Source organism: Lycorma delicatula, chromosome 2, assembly GCF_047948215.1.
Source record: "Lycorma delicatula isolate Av1 chromosome 2, ASM4794821v1, whole genome shotgun sequence".
Lineage (NCBI taxonomy): Eukaryota > Metazoa > Arthropoda > Insecta > Hemiptera > Fulgoridae > Lycorma > Lycorma delicatula.
In genome coordinates, this window is record NC_134456.1 from 224,250,559 (window position 1) to 224,259,569 (window position 9,011).

Consider the following 9,011-nt stretch of genomic DNA (forward strand, 5'->3'; position numbering starts at 1 on the left):
GTATTTGTTCATTTGATTGATTTCGTCTTGTGTTGTGGTACAGTTTGTTTGCTTATTTTTTGAGTCGATCAAAGACTATGGTAATAATGTTAATTACCTTGATTTCTTTGTTGTTGGAATGGGCTTAAACAGAATACTGTTTTATAGGTAGAAGGTTCTAAAAATACTTTTGAAAAACAAATCGATAATAATTATTCAATAATCATCCCCTAATTAGTGGGATATAACATTATCCGAAAGCACACAAAATTTTCTGCTTTTTCAATTGATTTTAATTTAATTTAATCCTTTTTAATCGATTTAAAAAGGAGGAGGTTCTCAGTTTGACTGATATATTTTTTTATGTGTGCTCACACCTAAATTTTTATCAGGGTGACCGGTCTTATTGATTTTGATATTATTTGATAGAGGATGGATCCCAAATAGGTCCCATAAAATGTTGATTGCGATTGAACTAATACTCGGCCAGTACCGGACAAGTAATGAAAAAGTTCTTTTGAATGTTTACCTACATTTCTTCATATGTGGATCAATTTCTCAGAAATTACTGGATGGAATTCATGAGATTTCTTTTTATTTGTTATAGGGTGGTCCTGCAGCGATCCCAAAGTGTTTTGAAGTGATCAGGGTTTGCTTGTACAATGTCAATTTTTGTTAGTTATCATATTTTCTTGTGTGTTCATGTACCGTTTATTCAATATTTTATATAAATATGAAGGCAGTTTTTATAAAAGTAAGACTTTTTTATGACTATGATTAATCTTATTTGTATTTAAAAACTTTTAGGAAGCTTATTACGAAGGAAAAAATCTATACAAATTAAGGTTCTTTTGTATTTGGTTGTTATGAGGATTTTGTTTTTGGAATTTTATGAAGTTCAGTATGCATCCAAGAAGTCCCTTTTGTAATGGGGTGAACTAGTTACTTGTAGGGACAAATATCTTCTGATCTTTGGCATGTTAATGAGTTATTGCGTATTTGGCTCGCTAAGGAATGGTTTTTTAATTTTCAGGAGCGACCTAGGATTTATGTCAGATTGCATACATGCCTTGCAGTTATGACAGCTAACGTAGGTACAGTTATTTATACTATAGTTTTCACAATTCTAATGTTCACTTTATCTATTAAAGTAAACAAGTATTATTGCTCTGTAACCATGTGGTAATGATTCTTTTTATACTTTAAAGCTTGACACATACTAATATATATATATATATATATATATAAACAAAATCAATTCTTTTTTTGTTATTATATTTGTCCGTACTCCCCTCTTTACTAATTATGTCAATGACAAAAGTATAACACAAATTTTCCACCAACAGTACAGAATTCAATAATGCCTCTTACCTCATGCTTATTGTTTTTTTCATTTATTAATGCTTTCGAGGGTTTCTCTCATTGTCAATTAATAAAACCTTTTAAATTGCACATTCAACTCTCATAAAAAATGTTGCATATTGTAAAGATATGTTAGTCAAAAAATTAAAATAAAATATTTCACGTGGTCAGCCACACATTCAGTACTGTACTTACATTATTTAAAATTTTTTTTAATAAATTATTTGAATGTGCTGTTATCTATGACGGTTTTGTAAGAAAGTCATTATCAAATTCTCTCTACAGATTAATCAAGTTAAACTTTTGTCTGTACTTGTATATCTAATATTTTTTTAAAACATTTAATTTTTTAGTATTATCACTTCCTTTTATAATTTCAATTATTTTTAAATTTGTATCCGAATCGGTGATTGAATATTTATTGATTATTAAATATCTGCAAGATTGGAGAAACCTTACTTGTTGTTTTTATAAGATCTAAAGTGTTCTGTAAACCTTGCCCTAAATGATCTACTAGTTTTCCCGATATAAATTTTGTTACAATTATTGCATGTTATTTTATAGATGCCACACATATTATTAGAATCGTTATCATTGTTTTATTATATGATTGTTCGGTCTATATGCCGGTTTATATTTTTTATCATTATAAACATTAACCAAGTCTTCAATAATGTTGTTAGTGTAGGAATATTTTATATAAATATTTTCATCATCACATTTATTATTTATAAGTATCAACGTCATTGCATTATTAGGTTTCAATTTCTGTTTTTTGTAAATATCAATTAATGATGTGTTATTTCCATTTTTACTGCAATACATTTTGTAACATCTATTTCTGCGTCTAGTTTTTTTTATTATTTTGTGTGTAATGTATCACTCTATTTAACACTTTGTAAATATATTAATTTTGTGTGCCCAAGGACGATTCAATTTTCTCTTAATAGTTATTTTACTAGTTGTTGGTTTCCTATATATGGATGTTATAATTTTATTGCTTTTACTAATTCCTATGTCGATATCTATAAAAATTGTTTTTCTGTATTTGTCCGTTTCAAAAGTAAATTTTAAATTATTATGACGAATTAAGTTTTTTAAAATGATTAAATGTTCTTTATTTATAACAGGTTCATATACTATCAAAATATCATCAACATACCGAACCCATAATTATGGATGTAAAATTTTAAAATTTTATGGGGTAATACCATAGACCATCCTATTCTCAATCTCCTATAAATAAATTTCTGACATAATGGTCAATGGAAATCCCATGGGCAAGGTATTATTTTGTGTGTAAAAATTTGTTGTTAAACTTGAAATAATTTTGTTGACATACATTTCTAATGATACTTATAATATTATTGATTAATTTTGGATCTTCATTATTAATTTTCAGTTTATTTCTTATACATATGGTTTGATCAATTGGAATGTAATAATAATATTAATATTAAATAAATAATTTTGTTACACTTTTTTTTTATATATGTGTACGTGTGTGTATAAAAATGAATGAAAATTCAAATAATTCGTCAACATATTGACCACTGTGCCAATTAAATTCAAAAAATAACAACCACCAAACACAGTAACAGAAAAACCTAAAAAAACTAACACAATAGTTGATTTTCACGGGATGAGGTCCCTCGTCATCAGTCTGTAAATAATTCTATCATTACATCAACAAATAACAAAAAAGAAATTAAAACTTAATATAAACACTTTAATAACCACATAATCTGTAACAACAAAATTCCACTGCCATTACTGCAATGAACTAGCCCATTGAACATTGAACTGTAATTTCAGTAAAGGCAGTAGAGTTGTGTTACAAATTTTGTGTGGTGGTTAGTGTGTTTAAAAACTTTAAAATTTTTATTTCTTGTATGTTATTTGTTGATGTAATTATAGGATTACATACTGCTGACTGATGATGCCAGATCCTGTGAAAGTTGACTGTCAGTTTTTTTTTAGGTTTTTCTGTTACTTTGTTTGGTAGTTAACAGTTTTTTGAATTTTTTGAAAAAACCGTATATATATATATATATATATATATATATATATATATATTCCCAAAAAACGTTTTTAAATTAAATTTTACTCCTTGCAATTTAAATAAATAAATGGAAATTATTTACTCTTTTTTGATTTTATTTTTAATGTAAATGAGGTTTTTACATTACTTAATTTCAAATTCATTTCAGAAAATGAAACAAAAAATTCAAATCAACATTATTATTTTAAATAAAGACCACTTTTTAGGATTTTATTTTAAAACAGTGTTACAAAAAAATCTGTTGGTCCCAAAAAAAAAAATTGATACAACTTCTGACTTTTTTGCTTCATCAATTATTGGTTCTGTAATAATTTTTGGTTCAGGAAGACAAAAATCTATGACTTGGAATGGTTTCTTTGACATTGTCTTCCAGATTGGCCCAAGTATATAGATTGAAGTGCAGATGACAGTGAGAAACTTGTTTTGAATTCATTCTTTTTACTAATTATTTGCTTTATTTAAAAAAAAGGGATTAACATCATATTTGTAAGATTTACTACCCGTGTAATTTTTGAATATTTTAATTTGGTGAACTATTAGTCGTTTTGTCCTCTGCAGTTAGCACAGATCACAACAATTTTTTCTGGTTATACCAAAATCGATGTTAAATTCATGTTATATATATACACCTTCATAAAGCCATTGTTTTTGAGGAGCCACATTTTTAGAATTTCAGAGTTCTCTATAAAGGCTTACATTGTAGCTAGGTTGTACCTGTCCTAGATACTCAATACTAGAATTCTTTCTGGTGTAATGGGATAATATATGAGGAAAACTCATAATGTGTTCATAATCAAATTTCGAGCCTCTTCAGAGATCCATTCGGAAGAGTTTTTAATTTTTTCGTCACTTAATGGTGTGCCAGTTACGCCTGTTTTTTTTTCTTTTCATGGGAGCAGTTAATTTGTTGTTGGCTTATATTTAATATTTCCAGATAAAAATCTGTACAAATCGTTATTTTTACCCCATTAACAACAAAAAGATATTTAAAGAAAATGTTCTACTCCTCTGTGAATGTTTATTCCTTTTGTCTGAACCTTTTCCTTAATATCTCTAATTGTGGTTTTAATGTAAACATTTAATTTAGCTGAATCATCCGGTGACCAAAATTTTAAAAAAATATACTTTGTTGAATTTATTTATTTTTACTTCACATTTTTTGCAATATTTCTCATGGCGTTTTTCAATAGAAATCATTTTTGTAGATCTAATTTTTTATCTACAGAACTGATGTACATTTTACTTGCTAGCCATTTTTGTTTTCTTACAACCTTCTTCCAAGAGTCATTAAGTATTTTCCTCTTCCGAGTGGACTGTTTCCTAAATCATCAATATCAGTGTTATTTTCTGCAGTCCCTCAGTAGATTCTTGCAGATTAAAAGTATTCGTATTTTCAGGAACTTGATACAAAGCAGTATTATTTTCAGTTAGTTCATGAAGAGATGTTTCATATTCAGCGATTGAAGTTGTTGCCTCTTCAGTGTTACACCTGGAAAAGAATTTTCATTTTTGTTAATATACAAAAACATTATGTCATTGTCTGAATAACATTATTTACTATTCAGTTAAAAGATATAGTACAGAATAACCACCAAAAATATAGTGTAATATAAAAAATAACATTAGCTTGCATGTTTTATTAAACAAAATTATAGTAAAACAAAAAAAAAATGAAACCAGCTGTACAGACAGAAATTTTTCAGCATCTTCCCCATGAGCTTAGTATTTATCCATTTTATTCATTTAATATTATTTAGGCAGTAAAATAATTATCACTTTCGCTTTATACAGGTTAAGGAAAATAATTCTATTGCATTTTCCACAAATGTTTTAGCTTTGAAACAGATAGCGTTACATGTTGATAAAAATATAATTAAAATATCTGTATGCCAAAAAATAAAATAGGTTTGTTATTTGATCAACAGGAATTGAGTTTAAATTAAAGTATGACTGGTGAAAATCAATAACAGTGTTTATCGAGTATAAATGGAAAAAGTGTGAAGTTTTAAAACAGTGTTGTGTGTTTTGGTGAAAACGAGTAAGTTTAAGGTATTTGTTTATAAAAATCTTACAGCATATAAAAATATTAAAATGGAAGTTTTATATGTTAAATTGCTAATGCACATTAAACTAATAAAACCATATTAGTATTCTATTAAAAGGCTATTGGTCGTACTATTCTGGTAATATAATTCAGTATTATATAAAATTATTTTTTGAAGTTAGTTTAAAAACATACTTTCACTAACCTGGTAGATAATTCAATCAGTTGTTCTTCATTTCCAACAAAAGATTATGTTGTCAACATTTTATGTTGTGGTGTAAAAGTTGTGTTAGTACATATATTTATAACTTCTATAAATTCCAAATTTTTCCCCATCGTACAATTAATACTATATCAGAAATTACACAAGGAAATGGAATACAGTACTTAATGTTAGGTTAGACCACCAAAATTGAAAACACCTGTTACAATGGAGGTAGAACAGCCGGTAATGATATTCAGTTCTTTTGAGTTTCTTTTTTTAAACTCTGGGACCACCATTAGGTATTGCTTCAGAGGATGAGATGAATGACAATTTTTGTAGGGTGTGAAAATGCCATGCCTGACTGGGATTTGAATCTGGGACCTACGGATGAGAGGCCGAGATGCTACTACTTGCGCCATGGAAGCTGGCAGTTCTTTTGAGTTATAATTTAACTTTTAACTTGCTAATTCAGTTTTGAATTAGAATATTGAGTTTTATAACTTTGGAGGTAGAACTGTTTTTTCTGACTTAAACAGAAGTCTAGTAAAAATAAGCATTTTTGTGAAGTTTAATTTGAGTTAGAACATCATCCCAGTTCTGAGGTGTTGATATTATATGTATATATAAAATTCTCATATGTGATAACTGATTCCATTAAGCTATATCAATAATAAATTTTTTTCCCTGAGAATTTCCAAATAACTTGTGAAATTTTAATAGGTGTTATTCAGAAATTTTCATAAGAAAAATTGTGGAATTTGCCCAGAAAGTAATATGCGTGAAAGTGTTACTTACATTAGCAATTAATTAATTTTGTATTTCTTGGCTTTAAAATATAATTTATAAATATGTTTGTAATTTCTTTTTTTATACGATTAAATGTTATTTATAATGTTAAAATGGCTAAGTGGTGATAAATTATAGAGTAAAATTGTAAAACAGATATTTCAATAAATGTTATATAACTTTATTAAGGCTATGTTAATAATTAATCACTATCATAATTATACTGGGTATTTCAATAAAATGTATACAAACTTTGAATACAGTACACAAATAATTACAGGAGAGTTTCATGAGTAAAATTAATTAATATAAATGTAGAAGCTTATCAATTGTTAAAAGTGTTCAAATTGTTGGCAATTATTGTCCAGGTAGTTCTGAAAACCCAACCGGTGGAATTACAAACTTCGCTAATTATATCGATTAGTAATTTGGGAATATTCTCTTTCAAAGGCTGCTCTCAACTCATTGATTGTTGCTGCTCTTGTGCTATAAACAGTATGCTGTGTGTCAAACATAATCATTTGCCCAGTAACTGCAATTATAATGATTAATTAAGCCATTTAATTAAATGTGTCCTCATCACTCCAAACAATTTTATTAGGAAATTGATTGTATTCTTTATACTTTGTACACTATTATTCACAAAATTGAACTCTCCTGTCAGGATCATTATCATTGAGAGCATGGTCTAATGCGGAAGTAAAACTTTACTAAATGGCATGCTTCAAGATGCGATAACATTCAATCTTGAAAGTCCTGTCACATGAGCTGCTTGCTGACAGATTTTATTTGAAATTACTCATATGATTCTATGATCTCTCTTTTGGGCTGGTGGATGTCTACGGTGGAATGCTGCTTTTTGTCAACATGATGAACGGTTTCTTCTGCTTCATACTTATCCTGTATATTAGCAGTGGTGAATCTTGTTGCGTTTAGGTGAGATTGTTTTTGTAACGGTCTTAGTACTGCAGCTATTTTCTTTATCTCAGTAAGACTTAAGGAAATTTCCTTTCCTTAAAGCTTATTCTTGATTCAGCTATTATTTTAACCAATTTGCACTTGAAAAAAGATGAAAAAGTTTTAGTAGCAGTTAGTTGTAAAAGTGTATACATTTTTTGGAACACCCAATTTTTTTATTATATGTTACTTATAAAAGGTATACTTTTGCACAAATGAGTGCGAGATAATATTTTAAGATCCTGTTAATGTTGAGATAATCCCTCAGGCTTTTTTCAACAACCTATGTTATGCCGGTAAACCATTGAATCGTAAATTTCCATAAACATGTCATATCTACAAAAGGAACTTATATAAATTCCTGGTTTATGTTATTTTTGAAATCCAGTTTATTATTTTTTTTTATGATGTTAAGTGCACCTCAGAATTTACAGTACGTAAGAACCACTACACTTGGTTGTGAGTGGCTTACAAAATTTTATTTCTTACCAGTAAGGTATTACCAGTACAAATACGGGAAGTACTTTTTATTATACTTATTTTTTCCACGGGAAATTACATTTTTTATTCCTTTGTATTTGCATATGTAAAGTTAATTAGAATGTTCAATTATTTTGTAAATGTGCATCAGTAGTATGTTGGATTTTTATATACATTGAACTTCTGTTTGATGCGTCTTGTTAAATATCGTTTGCATGAATTTTATGAACTGTACAGCTGCAAGTATTTTTCATTGCCGTGTGTAATAAATTATATTGACTATCTTTAAACAATTGATTATTTGCATTAAAACTTTTTTTTTTTAAATAGTTACTTTTAAATAATTTCATAGATTATAAACAGTAAATAATTTCAATTCCCGATTTTCCTAGATTAATTTATTAAAATATAGATTATATATTATATTTAAAAATTTAAAAGAACATGAAAAATTTATTATAAATTTGTTTTATTAGTTATTACAAAAATTAATTTTCTCATTAATGCAATTTATTGCTGCTTCTTTTAAGTATTGTAGCATATTACACATGAGGATTTGTAAATCCTGTATATCAGTATTTAAATCTAAAAATGCAAAAGTGTGTTAAAATTAAAATTTAATTTTGAAATTTTGACTTTCATACCACCAATATTAATTAGTATTAAGATTAAAAAATTGTTTTCCCCATTTCTTCAGTTATTTTTTTGTAATGAGAAAATCTACAATTTATAAAATTTTCTTTAAATTAAAAATTTTAATGTTTGGTTGTATTATCTATGCTTGTTCAAAATGGTTGATTTGGTTCTGTATAAGAACATTTATTAACATCCACATAAAAAAAGACTGCAACACATAATGACCATCCACGTGTAATTAACCACAAATTTTGCTAATGGAAAGTCTTTTTATGACAGTGTAGTGCTCACTAATGATTATTGTTGTTAGTTTGTGTTTATTTTTTTAATTTGGTACAGATATAGTCATATAATCTTTTTTTATCCATTCGTTCAGGCCTAACTGTTTTTGTTTTTATTAGAATGTAACTTAGGTTTATTTTTATATTTATTAATTTTTATGAAAATTGTTGAATAAAATGTCGCTTACTGTATTGTAGACTTGCATTGTGTGCAAGTTG